The sequence below is a fragment of the Arachis ipaensis genome, chromosome B5, assembly GCF_059453495.1.
Source record: "Arachis ipaensis isolate K30076 ecotype BB chromosome B5, ASM5945349v1, whole genome shotgun sequence".
Lineage (NCBI taxonomy): Eukaryota > Viridiplantae > Streptophyta > Magnoliopsida > Fabales > Fabaceae > Arachis > Arachis ipaensis.
In genome coordinates this window covers 130,168,041-130,185,232 of record NC_142440.1, presented here as the reverse complement: position 1 = coordinate 130,185,232, position 17,192 = coordinate 130,168,041, and the positions used below count along the sequence as shown (strand labels likewise).

Below are 17,192 nucleotides of genomic sequence, written 5' to 3'. Positions count from 1 at the left end.
GAGCTCGGCCCTTTTTTCTGGATGAAAATGACGAGCCCGCCTTTCCCTTAGAATGGCAAAAGGATGTGAGAGTATTTAGATATACATGAGAAATGTTGGATGAGGCTGAGCAAGCTTTTGTGACTGTCTTGGAAGAATACTAGGGTCAGCCTCCCTATCTTGACACAAAGAAATTTTTAACCAATCCCTCTCTCCTCCAAACTGAGCTGAGTAGTTATGTTTTTGATTTCCCTCTATTGTCTACTCCTATATTGTTCGCAAACTCTTTTCCGATTTGTGACTTGATTCCTTACTGTTGTGTTTTGCTTGAAGAGATGATTAAGAATAATGAATCTATGAAGGCCTTCAAAAGGGCGAGGAAAGCTACCGCAGCATAAAACGTCTCGGCCAAGGTGGCCGGGGAGGGATCATCCCAGGCCCAGTCAAAGCCGGCCGTTCCGAGCTCACCTGGGGCGAGGAAGGTAATCCCGACTCCCCGGGTTCGTTTGGTTGATCCTCCCCAAGCCTCTGTTGCCACTTCTGGTGCTCCTCCCAATAAAAAGCAAAAAACAATTGAGCCTTTCAACCTTGATGCCCTTGATTTTGACACGGTCGAGTTCGTAGATCAGCAGATCGGTCCTTACGGTGCCCTCCCTATGGATGATGTATCACTCCTTCGCCATTTGGACTTTATAACTCGGAGTAATGTTAAGATGGCGCACATGGGAGCTGCCTTGTACCGAACTGCCCAAAATCTTCCTCTTCACGCCACCAAAGCCTTCATGAAGGAGGCTAAACAGGAGTTTAATCAGATGAAGGGCTTGAAGGAGGAGCTCGAAGTGAAAGTGACCAAATTAGAGAAGGAGCTGGAGAGCGAGAAGGCTAGCTCCCTTGCCTTGGCGGCTTCTGTGAGGTTGGCCGAGGACACGGCATTGAGGCATAAAGACAGCTATGTTACATTCTATCGGGAGGTAATGTGTTTGAGGGAGGAGTTGGAGTCTGCCCGAGCTGATTACTCTGAGCTCCAGGGTCATCTTGTCGGCAGCGTGAATGCTGCTTATGAGAACCTGAAGGAGCAGGTTCGAATTCTGGCTCCCGAGGTCGACCTTTCTCTCTTCAGCTTGGACAATGTTGTGAGGGATGGTAAGATTGTCCCTGACGACCCGGATGATGATGATGTCGAACCTCCCCCTGTGCCTGCTGCCAAAGTGTCAACTTCTACAGTTCCTTCAGTTGAGGTCGGTCATTCCATATCCGATCCGGACTGTCAAATCCTGAATCGGGATTATGGGACCGTAAATGCTGTGCCCCTTCAGACTCGCCCTCCTTCACCCCGTGCTGATGCTACCGGGAAGGCTTCTGATGTTTAACTGAACTTTTTTTTATCTTGATTGTGTAGATAGCCCGGCTTGTGGGCTTTTAAACTCTTTATTTTGTAAGTTTCATTTTGCTGACTGTTGACACTTGTTTAGTTGCTTGTTTATCAACTTTAGGCTGAAAAACAAAAATAGCTTCCAAGTTCTTGGGGCTGGTTTGGATAGCCCCTTTGAATTTGTTTTATCACAACTTCGCGCCTTTAGTATCATGTCGATCTTTATCTTGTCTAGTCACTTTTTTCTAGACTTTTGGTAGTGCTGGAGCCTTGTTGCTTGATCTCTTTGAGCTGCTTTTGTGCTTGTGGCTTTGATTCCTTTGAGGCAACAAAACAAAAATCCTGTTTTATTTGGACCTTTTGTGAGGTCTCGGCCAAGTATTACTTTTTGTAGCCTTCGCTCTTTATGTGGGTCGACTTCGTCATATCGGGCCTTTCTAAGTTACTTTTGTAATCCTCTTTCTTGGACCTTGTTCAAGTATCTTTTAAGGATTACTTATATAACTTTATGTTTTGGGCCGACTTCGTCATGTCGGGCCCTTCTAAGTTACTTTTGTAATCCTCTTTCTTGGACCTTGTTTAGGTCTCTTTCAGGGATTACTTCTATAACTTTATGTTTTGGGCCGACTTCGTCATGTCGGGCCCTTCTAAGTTACTTTTGTAATCCTCTTTCTTGGACCTTGTTCAGGTCTCTTTCAGGGATTACTTCTATAACTTTATGTTTTGGGCCAACTTCGTCATGTCGGGCCCTTTTAAGTTATTTTTGTAATCCTCTTTTTTGGACCTTGTTTAGGTCTCTTTCAGGGATTACTTCTATAACTTTATGTTTTGGGCTGACTTTGTCATGTCGGGCCCTTCTAAGTTATTTTCGTAATCTTCTTTTTTGGACATTGTTCAGGTCTCTTTCAGGGATTACTTCTATAACTTTTATGTTTTGGGCCGACTTCGTCATGTCGGGCCCTTCTAAGTTATTTTTGTAATCCTCTTTTTTGGACCTTGTTCAGGTCTCTTTCAGGGATTACTTCTATAACTTTATGTTTTGGGCCGACTTCGTCATGTCGAGCCCTTCTAAGTTAAAGTAATCCTCTTTTATAGGGTTGGCCAGACCTCTTTCCAGGGTTTACTTATAACTTGGTTTGACTTGGTCCGACTTCTTAACGTCGGCCAGTCTTTTAAGTTATTATTTAGCAATCCATCAGGACCTCGTTAGGTCCTTTCTCCGGATCACTTTCGATAACTTCTTGCATTATTCTATTTTCATCTTTGCCGATTTGTAGAAGGTGGGTTAAATCCTCGTTTAGTTGACCTTTAGATGAATTTGGTTTTCATCTTTGTTGGTCTTTATCGTGATCGTGCAGTAAATTTGTTTTTTACTTTCTGCCAATCTGTCGCTTTATAATCGGACGATGAATGTTTCAGATTAATGCGTCTTGAAAACTTTGTAGAACGTCTAATATATTTTATTTAAAAGAAAATGAAAATATGTACATATAGAGTTTTTATCCTTTTGAGTCAGACAATTTCTGGATCTCAACTTGGTGCCTCATTAAAAAACCTTTTCAGGAAAAAGAGTGCATCCTGTGATGAGATCTTTTACCTTCTCTAGCTATAGTACCTTCTTAGGTTGCAGGTGTGCCACGACCTAGGAAGTTCTCACCCGTCTAGTTCGGATAGTCTGTAGTAGCCCTTTCCAAGTACTTCTTTGACTCGGTAGGGTCCTTTCCAGTTTGCTGCCAGCTTTCCTTCTCCGGGTCGAGTTGTTCCAATATCATTTCGGATTAGGATGAGATCATTCTTAGCAAAACTTCTTGGCACTACCTTTTGATTATATTGGGAAGCCATTCGACGTTTTAGTGCTTCTTCTCTGATCCGAGCTCTTTCTTGGATTTTAGGAAGTAGGTCGAGCTCTTCCCTTTGAAGTTGGGAGTTGGCTTCTTCATTGTAATGGATCACTCTAGGTGACCCTTCCTCAATCTCTACCGGGATCATTGCCTCCGTTCCGTATGCTAATCGGAAGGGTGATTCTTTTGTGGTGGAATGTGGCGTTGTTCGATATGCCCATAGGACTTGTGGAAGTTCTTCGGCCCAAGCTCCCTTTGCATCTTGTAATCTCCGTTTTAGCCCGGCCAATCTGACTTTGTTAGCAGCTTCGGCTTGTCCATTGGCTTGGAGATGTTCGACAGAGGTGAACTGGTGCTTTATGTTCAAGTCAGCTACTAACTTTCTGAAGCCTGCATCTGTGAATTGGGTGCCATTGTCTGTGGTGATGGAGTATAGAACCCTAAACCTTGTGACAATGTTCCTATATAGAAATTTTTGACTTCTTTGAGCAGTGGCGTTAGCTAGGGGTTCTGCCTCGATCCACTTTGTGAAATAGTCTACCCCTACTATGAGGAATTTAACTTGTCCCGATCCCTAGGGAAAGGGTCCGAGAAGGTCGAATCCCCATTTCGCGGATGGCCAAGGTGAGGTTATGCTGATGAGCTCCTCTGGCGGGGCGATGTGAAAGTTGGCATGTTTTTGACATGGTAGACATGTCTTTACAAACTCTGTGGCCTCTTTTTGTAGTGTTGGCCAATAAAATTCTGCCCGAAGTACTTTTTTGGTGAGTGCTTGTGCTCCGAGATGATTGCCACAGATGCCACTGTGTATTTTTTCTAGAACTTCCTTCGTGTTGGAAGTCGGTACACATTTTAGCAATGCTATTGAAATTCCCCTTTTGTATAGGGTATTGTTTATGATAGTGTAGTATTGTGCCTCCCGTTTTAACCTTTTTGCCTCCTTCTCATCTGTGGGAAGTGTTTCTGTTTTGAGGTAGTTAATTATAGGAGTCATCCATCCTTGATCTAGACCTGTTATGGTTGGGACTTTTTCTTCTACCGAGATTGACAGGTTCTGTAGTATTTCCTGAATGAGGCTTCTATTGTTGCCTCCTGGTTTGGTGTTGGCTAGTTTTGAGAGTGCGTCAGCTCAGGCATTCTATTCGCGGGGTATATGATGGATCTCATATTCCTGGAGTTGTCCGAGCTGTTCCCTAGTTTTACCCAGGTATTTTTTCATAGTGGGGTCCTTAGCTTGGTAGCTCCCCGTTATTTGTGAAGTGATCACCTGTGAATCGCTGAAGATAATGATTCTTTGAGCTCCGACTTCTTTAGCCAGCTTTAAACCAGCTAGTAGTGCCTCATATTCTGCCTGGTTGTTTGAGGCAGGGAACCCGAATTTGAGAGAGAGTTCGATTTGGGTTCCTTTATTACTTTCAATTATCACACCTGCGCCGCTTCCAGTCTTATTCGAGGAACCGTCCACGTAGAGATTCCATTCTGTGGGAGTTTCCGGGGTGTCAGTAAATTCTGCAATAAAGTCGGCTAAGTATTGTTATTTGATGGCTGTCCAAGCTTCGTATTGGAGGTCGAACTCGGACAACTCGACTGCCCATTGTAAGATCCTTCCCGCTAGATCTATTTTCTGCAATATCCCTTTTATGGGTTGGTTGGTCCGAACCTTAATGGTGTGAGCTTGGAAGTACGGGCGAAGTCGTCGAGATGTTAGTATGAGAGCATAGGCAAATTTTTCTATTTTTTGGTAGTTCAGCTCGGATCCTTGTAATGCTTTACTGATGAAGTATACGGGCTGTTGCCCTCTGTCGTCTTCTCGAACTAGTGCTGAGGCTATTGCCCGACTTCCTACCGCGAGGTATAATATGAGTGGTTCTCCTTCTCGTGGTCAAGATAGGATAGGTGATTGTCCTAGAAATCTTTTGAAATCTTGGAAGGCTTGTTCGCACTCTGCTGTCCATTCAAACCTCTTTCCTTTCCTTAGAGTAGTATAGAAGGGAAGAGATCTTATCGCTGATCCCGCTAGGAATCTGGACAAGGCTGCCAATCTCCTGTTGAGTTGTTGTACCTCTTTGACACAAGTTGGGCTCTTCATATTGAGTATGGCCTGGCATTTATCCGGATTTGCTTCAATTCTTCTTTGTGTGAGCATAAAACCTAAGAACTTGCCAGCTTCTACTGCAAAGGTGTATTTTGCAGGATTGAGTCGCATGCCATGCTTCCTTATAGTGTCGAACACTTGGACCAGGTCGGACAATAATGTCTCTTCACTTTGTGTCTTTATCAACATGTCGTCCACATAAACTTCCATGACTTTTCCGATATGATCCGAAAAAACTTTGTTCATTAGCCTTTGATAAGTAGCTCCCGCATTTTTGAGACCAAAAGGCATCACAATGTAGCAGTAGTTTGCTTTTGGTGTTAAGAGCGAGGTTTTTTCTTGATCGGGTGGATACATTGGGATTTGATTGTATCCAGAATATGCATCCATAAACGAGAGGTATTTATATCTGGAGGAGGCATATACTAGAGCGTCGATACTTGGGGGTGGATAAAGGTCTTTTGGGCAGGCTTTGTTGAGATCTGTATAGTCGGTGCACATTCGCCACTTCCCGTTTGATTTTTTCACCAAGACGACATTAGCTAACCATAGTGGGTAGTTGACTTCTCTTTTGAATCCTGCCTCCAGTAGAGCTTGTACCTGCTCTTCCACAGCTTGGGATCTTTCAGGTCCGAGTTTTCTGTGCCTCTGTTGTACTAGCCGAGATCCAGGGTAGACTGCTAGCTTATGACACATTAACTCGGGGTCTATGCCTGGCATGTCTGCAGCCTTCCACACAAAGAAATCGGCATTTTCTCGTAAGAACTGTACGAGTGATTCTTTTATGTATCTTTTTAGAGTCGTGCCAATATTGGTTGTTTTGTCTGGGATGTCTCCGATCTGGACTTTCTCTACTTCACCTTCAGGTTGTGGACGAAATTATTCTCGCCTCTGAACTCCACCCAGTTTGATTGCGTGGAATTCTTCTCCTCTGCCTCTAAGGTTTAGACTTTCGTTATAACAGCGGCGTGCCATCTTCTGATCTGCTTTTATCATAGCTATCCCTTCTACAGTTGGGAATTTCATGCATAGATGTGGATTTGAAACTATTGCGCCGAGTTGATTTAATGTTGTCCGACCTATTAGTGCGTTGTAGGCTGAACTCACGTCGACCACGATGTAATCTATTTTGAGTGTTCTGGATTGGTTTCCTTTTCCGAAGGTTGTGTGTAGTGGGACGTATCCCAGTGGTTGTACTGGAGTGTCTCCCAGTCCGAACAGGTTGTTTGGATATGCTTTGAGTTCTTTATCTTCCAGGCCGAGCTTGTCGAAGGCAGTTTTGAATAGGATGTCGGTGGAGCTCCCTTGGTCTATCAGTATGCGGTGGAGATTTGCATTTGCCAGTATAATGGTGATGACCATGGGATCGTCATGTCCTGAGATGACGCCGTATGCATCTTCCTTGGTAAATGTAATTCTGGGGATGTCGGGTGCTTCCTCCTTTCCTCCGACATGATATACTTCTTTGAGATATCTTTTGCGAGATGATTTGGAGATTCCTCCTCCTGCGAACCTTCCATGTATCATATGGACATGTCTTTCTGGTGTTCGAGGTGATCGCTCGGTTTATCCAATCTCCTCATCTCTTCTCCTTTTTCTTTGCTCATCGTCCCGGGTGGCCAGATACCGATCTAGTTTTTCTTCTCTCACTAATTTTTCTATGACATTTTTTAAGTCAAAGCATTCGTTGGTGGAGTGTACACGGACTCGATGTTATTCACAATATTCATTCCGGTTTCCTCCTCCTCTTTTGCCTTTGAGTGGTCGAGCTGGGGTATTTTTTCTGTGTGGCAGACTTCTTTGTAAACATCTACCAGGGACACCCTAAGAGGGGTGTAATTATGATATTTTTTAATTTTTTCCCCTTGTCGATCTTCTTTTTTTTTGGACTCTTTATCTTTGTCTCGGTAGGCGAATCCAGATTTTGAGGTTTCTCCTAGTCGAGAATTTTCTTCCATGTTGATGTATTTTTCCGCTCGTTCTTGCACTTCGTCCAGAGATGTGGGGTACTTCTTTGATATAGATTGGCTGAAAGGTCCCTCTCTTAGGCCGTTAATGAGGCCCATGATGGCGGCCTCTGTTGGTAGGCTTTGTATGTCTAGGCATATTTTGTTGAATCTTTCCATGTAGTTGCGAAGGCTTTCCCGATCTCCTTGCTTGATTCCTAATAGGCTGGGGGCGTGCTTAGCCTTATCTTTTTGGATGGAGAATCTGGCCAGGAATATTTTGGCTAAGTCATCAAAGCTTGAGATGGACTTCGGAGGTAGGTTGTCGAACTATCTAATTGCTGTCTTTGTGAGAGTCGTTGGAAAAGCTTTGCAGCGAACTGCATCTGAGGCGTCAGTGAGGTACATTCTACTTCTGAAATTGCTGAGGTGATGGTTGGGATCTGTAGTGCCATTGTATAAAGTCATATTCGGAAGTTTGAAGTCCTTGAGGATTTTGGTCTTCATGATTTCTGGTGCACGAAATTGTGATCTCAGGCAACGGCGCCAAAAACTCTGTACGCACGTCTTAATAAATTATTTTTCATTCACAACTTCGATACAACTAACCAGCAAGTGCACTGGGTCGTCTAAGTAATAAAACCTTACGTGAGTAAGGGTCGATCCCACGGAGATTGTTGGTATGAAGCAAGCTATGGTCACCTTGTAAATCTCAGTCAGGCGGATATAAAATAGTTATGGAGTTTTCGAAATTTTTGATAAATAAATAGAAAATAAAGATAGAAACACTTATGTATATCATTGGTGAGAATTTCAGATAAAGGTATAGAGATGCTTTCGTCCCTCTGAACTTCTGCTTTCCTGCTGTCTTCATCCAATCAGTCCTACTCCTTTCCATGGCTGGATTTATGTAAGGACATCACCATTGTCAATGGCTACTTTTCATCCTCTCTGGAAAATGGTCCGATGCGCTGTCACTGCATGGCTAATCGTCTGGAGGCATCACCGTGGTCAATGGCTGCATCCTATCCTCTTGTGAAAATGGTCCAAATACTCTGTCACAGCATGGCTAATCATCTGAGGTTCTCGATCATACTGGAATAGGATTCACCCTCCTTTTGCGTCTGTCACTACGCCCAGCACTCGCGAGTTTGAAGTTCGTCACAGTCATTCAATCCCAGAATCCTACTCGGAATACCACAGACAAGGTTTAGACTTTCCGAATTCTCATGAATGCCGCCATCAATCTAGCTTATACCACGAAGATTCTGATTAAGAGATCCAAGAGATAATCATCCAATCTAAGGTTGAATGGAAGTGGTTGTCAGGCACGCGTTCGTGGGGGAATGATGATGATTGTCATGTTCATCACATTCATGTTGAAGTGCGAATGAATATCTTAGAAGCAAAATAAGTTGAGTTGAATAGAAAAACAGTAGTACTTTGCATTAATTCATGAGGAACAGCAGAGCTCCACACCTTAATCTATGGAGTGTAGAAACTCTACCGTTTGAAAATACATAAGTGATGAAGGTCCAGGCATGGCCGAATGGCCAGCCCCCAAAACGTGATCACAGGATCAAAAATACAATCCAGGATGTCTAATACAATAGTAAAAAGTTCTATTTATAATAAACTAGCTACTAGGGTTTAGAGAAGTAAGTAATTGATGCATAAATCCACTTCCGGGGCTCACTTGGTGTGTGCTTGGGCTGAGCTTTAGCTTTCCACGTGCAGAGGCTTCTTTTGGAGTTGAACGCCAGGTTGTAACGTGTTTCTGGCGTTCAACTCTAGTTTGTGACGTGTTTCTGGCGTTTAACTCCAGACAGCAGCATAGAGCTGGCGTTCAATGCCCTTTTACGTCATCTAAACTCGGCTAAAGTATGGACTATTATATATTGATGGAAAGCTCTGGATGTCTACATTCCAACGCAATTGGAAGCGCACCATTTTGAGTTCTATAGCTCCAGAAAATCCACTTTGAGTGCAGAGAGGTCAGAATCCAACAGCATCAGCAGTCCTTCTTCAACCTCTGAATCTGATTTTTGCTCAAGTCCCTCAATTTCAGCCAGAAAATACCTGAAATCATAGAAAAATACACAAACTCATAGTGAAGTTCATAAATGTGAATTTAACATAAAAACTAATGAAAACATCCCTAAAAGTAACTAGATTCTACTAAAAACAATGCCAAAAAGCGTATAAATTATCCGCTCATCACAACACCAAACTTAAATTGTTGCTTGTCCCCAAGCAACTGAAAATTAAATAGGATAAAAAGAAGAGAATATACTATAAATTCCAAACTATCAATGAAATATAGCTCCAATCAGATGAGCGGGACTTGTAGCTTTTTGCCTCTTGAATAGTTTTGGCATCTCACTTTATCCGTTGAGGTTCAGAATGATTGGCATCTATAGGAACTCAGAGTTCAGATAGTGTTATTGATTCTCCTAGTTCAGTATGTTGATTCTTGAACACAGCTACTTTATGAGTCTTGGCCGTGGCCCTAAGCACTTTGTTTTCCAATATTACCACCGGATACATAAATGCCACAGACACATAACTGGGTTAACCTTTTTAGATTGTGACTCAGCTTTGCTAAAGTCCCCAATTAGAGGTGTCCAGGGTTCTTAAGCACACTCTTCTTTTGCTTTGGACCTTGACTTTAACCGCTCAGTCTCAAGTTTTCACTTGACACCTTCACGCCACAAGCACATGGTTAGGGACAGCTTGGTTTAGCCGCTTAGGCCAGGATTTTATTCCTTTAGGTCCTCCTATCCACTGATGCTCAAAGCCTTGGGATCCTTTTTATTACCCTTGCCTTTTGGTTTTAAGGGTTATTGGATTTTTGCTCTTGCCTCTTGGTTTTAAGAGCTTTTGGCTTTTTCTGCTTGCTTTTTCTTTTTCTTTCTATTTTTTTTCGCTATTTTTTTTTCTTTTCTTTTTTTTTTTCTGCAAGCTTTGTTCTTTGCTGCTTTTTCTTGCTTTAAGAATCATTTTTATGATTTTTCAGATTATCAAATAACATGTCTCCTTGTCATCATTCTTTCAAGAGCCAACATATTTAACATTCTTAAACAACAACTTCAAAAGACATATGCACTGTTCAAGCATTCATTCAGAAAACAAAAAGTATTGTCACCACATCAATATAATTAAACTAAGTTCAAGGATAAATTCGAAACTCATGTACTTCTTGTTCTTTTGAATTAAAACATTTTTCATTTAAGAGAGATGATGGATTCATAGGACATTCATAACTTTAAGACAAAGTTACTAAATATTAATGATCATGTAATAAGACACAAACATAGATAGGCACTTAACATAGAGAAAACGAAAAACAGAGAATGTAAGAACAAGGAATGAGTCCACCTTAGTGATGGTGGCGTTTCCTTCTTGAGGAACCAATGATGTCCTTGAACTCTTCTACGTCTCTTCCTTGTCTTTGTTGCTCCTCCCTCATTGCTTTTTGATCTTCTCTTATTTCATGAAGGATGATGGAGTGCTCTTGATGTTCCACCCTTAGTTGTCCCATGTTGGAACTTAATTCTCCTAGGGAGGTGTTGATTTTCTCCCAATAGTTTTGTGGAGGAAGATGCATTTGAGGCATCTCCGGGATCTCATGGTGATGAGCTTCATGCGTCTCTTGAGATCCATGAATGGGCTCTCTTGCTTGCTCCATCCTTTTCTTAGTGATGGGCTTCTCTTCCTCAATGGGAATGTCTCCTTCTATGTCAATCCCAGCCGAATTGCATAGATGGCAAATGAGGTGAGGAAAAGCTAACCTTGCCCCAGGAGAGGGCTTTTCGACTATTTTGTAGAGTTCAAGGGAGATGACTTCATGAACTTCTACTTCCTCTCCAATCATGATGCTATGAATCATGATGGCCCGATCCACAGTAACTTCAGATCGGTTGCTAGTGGGGATGATGGAGCGTTGGATGAACTCTAACCATCCTCTAGCTACAGGCTTGAGGTTCAGTCTTCTTAGTTGAACCGGCTTGCCTTTGGAGTCAATCTTTCATTGAGCTCCTTCCACACATATGTCCATGAGGACTTGGTCCAACCTTTGATTAAAGTTGACCCTTCTAGTGTAGGGGCGTGCATCTCCTTGCATCATTGGCAAGTTGAACACCAACCTTACATTTTCCGGACTAAAATCTAAGTAATTCCCCCGAACCATGGTGAGATAATTCTTTGGGTTCGGGTTCTTACTTTGATCATGGTTCCTTGTGATCCATGCATTAGCATAGAACTCTTGAACCATTAGAATTCCGACTTGTTGGATGGGGTTTGTTAGAACTTCCCAACCTCTTCTATGGATTTCATGCCGGATCTCCGGATACTCATTCCTCTTGAGCTTGAAAGGGACCTCAGGGATCACCTTCTTCTTGGCCACAACATCATAGAAGTGGTCTTGATGAGCTTTAGAGATGAATCTTTCCATCTCCCATGACTCGGAGGTGGAAGCTTTTGTCTTCCCTTTTCCTTTTCTAGAGGATTCTCCGGTCTTAGGTGCCATCAATGGTAATAAAAAAACAAAAAGCTTATGCTTTTACCACACCAAACTTAGTATATTGCTCGCCCTCGAGCAAGAAAAGAAAGAATAGATGAAGAAGAAGAAGAAAATATGGAGGAGAGGAGGGAGAGGTGTATTCGGCCAAGAAGGGGAAGAGAGGGTTGTGTTGTGTGAAAATGAAGAAGAATGGAGGGCTTTATATAGGGAAGGGGGGTTAAGGTTCGGCCATATGGGTGGGTTTGGGTGGGAAATTGATTTTGAATTTTGAAGGTAGGTGGAGTTTATGAGGTAGGTTTATTGGGAAGAGTGGATGGATGTGAGTGGTGAAGTGGTGATAGGAAAGAGAGATTGATGTGATTGGTGAAGAGTTTTGGGGAAGAGTGTTTATTAGGAAGAGATGATGAACATTGAGAAGAGGGAAGAGGGTGAGTGGTGGTAGGTGGGGATCCTGTGGGGTCCACAGATCCTGAGGTGTCAAGGATTTGCATCCCTGCACCCATTAGGCATGTAAAATGCCTTTGCATGCAATTCTGGCGTTTAAACGCCGAATTGATGCTTGTTCTGGGCGTTCAACGCCCAGATGCAGCATATTTCTGGCGTTGAACGCCAGCCAGATGCTTGTTTCTGGCGTTCAGCGCTAGCTCTTCTTCACTGTGCATTTCTGGCGTCTGAACGCCAAGATGCTGCTTGTTTCTGGCGTTCAACGCCAGAAACATGCTCTGTTCTGACGTTGAACGCCAGACAGATGCTCCTTACTGGCGTTTAAACGCCAGTAAGATCCTCCTCCAGGGTGTGATTTTTCTTCTGCTGTTTTTGATTCCGTTTTCAATTTTTATATTTATTTTGTGACTCCACATGATCATGAACCTAATAAAACATGAAAAATAATGAAAATAAAAATTAGATAAATAAAAATTGGGTTGCCTCCCAACAAGCGCTTCTTTAATGTCAATAGCTTGACAGTGGGCTCTCATGGAGCCTCACAGATGTTCAGAGCATTGTTGAGACTCCCCAATACCAAACTTAGAGTTTGGATATGGGAGTCCAACACCAAACTTAGAGTTTGACTGTAGGGGCTCTGGTTGACTCTGTTTTGAGAGAAGCTTACTGTGCCTCTTTTCCATGTTTATAGAAGGATGACCTTGAGTTTTTAACACAAGGGAGTCCTCATTCAATTGAAGGACTAGGTCGCCTCTGTCAACATCAATCACAGCTCTTGCTGTGGCTAGGAAGGGTCTTCCAAGGATGATGGATTCATCCTCATCCTTCCCAGTATCTAGGACTATGAAATCAGCAGGGATGTAAAGGCCTTCAAGCTTTACTAACACGTCCTCTACTTGTCCATAAGCCTATTTTCTTGAATTGTCTGCCATCTCTAATGAGATTTTAGCAGCTTGCACCCCAAAGATTCCCAGTTTCTCTATTACAGAGAGGGGCATGAGGTTTATCCCTGAACCAAGGTCACATAGAGCCTTCTCAAAGGTCATGGTGCCTATGGTACAAGGTATTAGGAACTTTCCAGGATCCTGTTTCTTCTGAGGCAATGTCAGTTGATCCAGATCACTTAGTTCATTGGTGAACAAGGGAGGTTCATCCTCCCAAGTCTCAATACCAAATAATTTGGTATTCAGCTTCATGATTGCACCAAGGTACTTGGTAACTTGCTCCTTAGTAACATCCTCATTCTCTTCAAAAGAGGAATACTCATCAGAGCTCATGAATGGCATAAGGAGGTTCAATGGAATCTCTATGGTCTCTAGATGAGTCTCAGATTCCTTTGGTTCCTCAGAGGGAAGCTCCTTATTGATCACTGGACGTCCCAGGAGGTCTTCCTCCTTGGGATTCACGTCCTCCTCCTCTTTTGTGGTTTCGGCCATGATGGTCATTTCAATGGCCTTGCACTCTCCTTTTGGATTTTCTTCTGTATTGTTTGGGAGAGTACTAGGAGGGATTTCAGTGACTCTTTTACTCTGCTGGCCTACTTGTGCTTCCAAATTTTTAATGGAGGACCTTGTTTCATTCATGAAACTCACAGTGGCCTTAGATAGATCAGAGACTAAGTTTTCTAAATTAGAAGTATTTTGTTCAGAGTTCTCTGTCTGTTGCTGAGTGGATGATGGAAAAGGCTTGCTATTGCTAAACCTGTTTCTTCCACCATTATTAAAGCCTTGTTGAGGCTTTTGATCCTTCCATGAGAGATTTGGGTGATTTCTCCATGAGGGGTTATAGGTATTTCCATATGGTTCACCCATGTAATTCACCTTTGCTATTGCAGGGTTCTCAGGATCATAAGCTTCTTCTTCAGAAGATGCCTCTTGAGTACTGTTGGATGCAGCTTGCATTCCATTCAGACTCTGAGAAATCATATTGACTTGCTGAGTCAATATTTTGTTCTGAGCCAATATGGCATTCAGAGTATCAATTTCAAAAACTCCCTTTTTCTGAGGCGTCCCATTACTCACAGGATTCCTCTCAGAAGTGTACATGAACTGGTTATTAGCAACCATGTCAATGAGTTCTTGAGCTTCTGCAGGTGTTTTCTTTAGGTGAATGGATCCACCTGAAGAAGTATCCAATGATATCTTAGCTAGTTCAGACAAACCATCATAGAATATATCCAGGATGGTCCATTCTGAAAGCATGTCAGAAGGACACTTTTTGGTCAGTTGCTTGTATCTCTCCCAAGCTTCATAGAGGGATTCACCTTCTTTCTGTCTGAAGGTTTGAACATCCACTCTAAGCTTGCTCAGCTTTTGAGGAGGAAAGAACTTGGCTAAGAAAGCCGTGACCAGCTTATCCCAAGAGTTCAGGCTATCTTTGGGTTGAGAGTCCAACCACACTCTAGCTCTGTCTCTTACAGCAAAAGGGAAAAGCATGAGCCTGTAGACTTCGGGATCTACTCCATTAGTCTTAACAGTATCACAGATCTGCAAAAATTCAGTTAAGAATTGAAAAGGATCTTCAGATGGAAGTCCGTGAAACTTGCAGTTCTGCTGCATCAGAGAAACTAATTGAGGTTTCAGCTCAAAGTTGTTTGCTCCAATGGTAGGGATGGAGATGCTTCTTCCATGTAAATTGGAATTAGGTGCAGTAAAGTCACCAAGCATCCTCCTTGCATTATTATTATTTTCGGCTGCCATCTCCTCTTCTTGTTCAAAAATTTCTGAAAGGTGCTTGCTGGATTGTTGTAATTTAGCTTCTCTTAGTTTCCTCTTCAGAGTCCTTTCAGGTTCTGGATCTGCTTCAACAAGAATATTCTTGTCCTTGCTCCTGCTCATATGAAAAAGAAGGAAACAGAAAAATAATAATAGGGATCTTTTTTACCACAGTATAGAGGTCCCTGTGTGAGTAGGAGAAAAGAAGAAGAGAATATCTGAACTCAGAGAGAGAGAGGGGGTTCGGATTTTTGGTGAGTGAGGAAGAGATGTTAGTAAATAAATAAATAAATAGAAGGAGATGAGAGAGAAGAATTTTCGAAAATTATTTTTGAAAAAGGTTAGTAATTTTCGAAAATTAAAATAAAAAATTAGAATAATTAGTTAATTAAGAAGAAATTTTGAAAAAGAGGGAAGATATTTTCGAAAATTAGAGAGAGAGAGTTAGTTAGGTAGTTTTGAAAAAGATAAGAAACAAACAAAAAGTCAATGAGTTAGTTGAAACAAATTTGAAAATCAATTTTGAAAAGATAAGGAGATAGGAAGTTAGAAAAGATATTTTAAAATCAAATTTTTGAAAAAGATATGATTTTGAAAAAGATAGGATAAAAAGATATTTTTGAAAAGATATGATTGAAATTAGTTTTGAAAAAGATTTGATTTTTAAAATCACAATTAATGACTTGATTCACAAGAAATCACAAGATATGATTCTAGAACTTAAAGTTTGAATCTTTCTTAACAAGTAAGTAACAAACTTGAAATTTTTGAATCAAAACATTAATTGATGATGTTATTTTCGAAAATTATGTGATAAAGATAAGAGAAAGATTTTTGAAAAATATTTTTATAGTTTTCGAAAATAAATAAGAAAAATGAAAAAGATTCGATTTTTTTTTTGAAAAAGATTTTGAAAAAGATAGGATTTTTAAATTGAAAATTTGATTTGACTCATAAAAAAAAACAACTAGATTTAAAAATTTTTTAAAAAGTCAAATCTAATTTTCGAAATTTTAAGAGAGAAAAAGGGGAAGATATTTTTTTATTTTTGAATTTTTAATGATGAGAGAGAAAAACATGAAAATGATGCAATGCATGAAAATTTTGGATCAAAACAATGAATGCATGCAAGAATGCTATGAATGTCAAGATGAACACCAAGAACACTTTGAAGATCATGATGAACATCAAGAACATATTTTTGAAAATTTTTATATGCAAAGAAAACATGCAAGACACCAAACTTAGAAATCTTTGATGCTTAGACACTATGAATGCAAAAATGCACATGAAAAACAAGAAAAGACACAAAACAAGAAAACATCAAGATCAAACAAGAAGACTTACCAAGAACAACTTGAAGATCATGAAGAACACTATGAATGCATGATTTTTTCGAAAAATGCAAGATGAACATGCAATTGACACCAAACTTGAAATTGACTCAAGACTCAAATAAGAAACACAAAATATTTTTGATTTTTTTATGATTTTCTAAATTTTTTTTGGATTTTTTTCAAAAATTATATATGAAAAAGAAAAAATAAGGATTCCAAAATTTTTAATATGAATTCCAAGAATCTTTGTACTCTTAATAGCCAGTCAAGCTTTAGAAGATATTTATACTTTCCATGTATAGAGCAACTAAGTGTGTGAGAATCAACAAGCTCTTGTGATGATAAGTTGAAACCCCAGTCCAAAAGATTAGACATGGCTTACAGCCAGTCAGGATTCAACAAATCATCATGAAACACTAGAATTCATTCTTAAAAATTCTGAAGAAAAATATATTTTTGAAAACATTGATTTAAATTTTTTTTTTTCGAAAACAGATGAGAAATTTTTGAAAGATTTTTGAAAAATTTTTAAAAATAAAACAAAAAGAAAATTACCTAATCTGAGCAACAAGATGAACCGTCAGTTGTCCAAACTCGAACAATCCCCAGTAACGGCGCCAAAAACTTGGTGCACGAAATTGTGATCTCAGGCAACGGCGCCAAAAACTCTGTACGCACGTCTTAATAAATTGTTTTTCATTCACAACTTCGATACAACTAACCAGCAAGTGCACTGGGTCGTCCAAGTAATAAAACCTTACGTGAGTAAGGGTCGATCCCACGGAGAATGTTGGTATGAAGCAAGCTATGGTCACCTTGTAAATCTCAGTCAGGCGGATATAAAATAGTTATGGAGTTTTCGAAATTTTTGATAAATAAATAGAAAATAAAGATAGAAAAACTTATGTATATCATTGGTGAGAATTTTAGATAAAGATATAG

The 17,192-nt window shown here is 40.7% G+C and overlaps 1 non-coding gene across 1 annotated transcript; it reads left to right on the top strand.

Annotated features, from left to right (window-relative positions):
* Positions 1-14,394: 14,394 nt before the first annotated feature.
* On the top strand, positions 14,395-14,502 carry LOC148565781 (small nucleolar RNA R71). Its single transcript, XR_015884116.1, has one exon. It is a non-coding gene; the product is annotated as a small nucleolar RNA R71 (small nucleolar RNA).
* The last annotated feature ends 2,690 nt before the right edge of the window (positions 14,503-17,192 follow it).